The sequence below is a fragment of the Solanum pennellii genome, chromosome 2, assembly GCF_001406875.1.
Source record: "Solanum pennellii chromosome 2, SPENNV200".
Classification (NCBI taxonomy): Eukaryota; Viridiplantae; Streptophyta; class Magnoliopsida; order Solanales; family Solanaceae; genus Solanum; species Solanum pennellii.
The window spans coordinates 43,897,012-43,898,011 of NC_028638.1; positions in this window are offsets into that span (position 1 = coordinate 43,897,012).

Here is a 1,000-nt window from a genome sequence, read left to right on the forward strand (position 1 = left end):
TACTTTTCAGTTCAAATTTTTCTAACAAAACCAAATCCAAACCAAAACTATAGGTTTTAAAAATTGTAAAACCAAATCAAACAAAACCCAAATAAAATTAATTTATTTAATTAATTTGGATCGATTTTTATCCAAATCGCGAACACCCCTATTTATATGTGTAGAGAAAAATATAAAGCTCTCTTTAATTAATTGTTGTTAAAAACCCAAATCATTGGTTTAAATCGAGTGAAATGGATATATAGTAAGAATTAATTCATAATATATACATCGACTACATTGTGATTAATTGATCTTTAGATGTTCTAATTGTTATTTAATAACGTGTAGAAGAGTAAATTGATGGACTCAATATTATGTAAAACAAACGACCTTTTTAGTTCAATATTTGCAAATATTTGTGGTCTAATTTCAGTAACCTAGACAAATTTGTTATGTCTGCTTAATTTGGAGTTGATCAAATTTCATTTTGAACATTAAAATAGCACAATTTTAGTAATATTACTTGAATAACGTCATACAAAATCATATGTCGAAAGCAAAAGATCGGTAATGAGAACACCACTAATCCATTATTGTATTGTGGGATCCCTTGTATTATTTATAATGATGAAAAGACAACTTTTTTTTCCTTTCATTATAAATATAGCAACTTTAAGGGTGTGTTTGGTACGAAGGAAAATGTTTTCCATGGAAAATGTTTTTCTGGAAAACAAGTAGATTTTGGACTTATTTTCTCATGTTTGGTTGGTGAGTAGAAAATATTTTTCAGAAATGATTTTTTAGTGTTTTATTTATGAATGAAAAATATCTTTGATTTTTACTAGAGTAGAAAATAATTTATGAAAATTGAAAATATTTTTTAAAAATAATTTTTTTGGGGTGGGGTGGTGGGGGTGGGGGTAGTGAGGGGAGGCAGGAGGAGGGGGTAGGAGTGAAAAAATAAAAATTTGAAGTTGATAGTATTTTTAAAAAGCAAAATTAATTTTTTTGGGGGGTT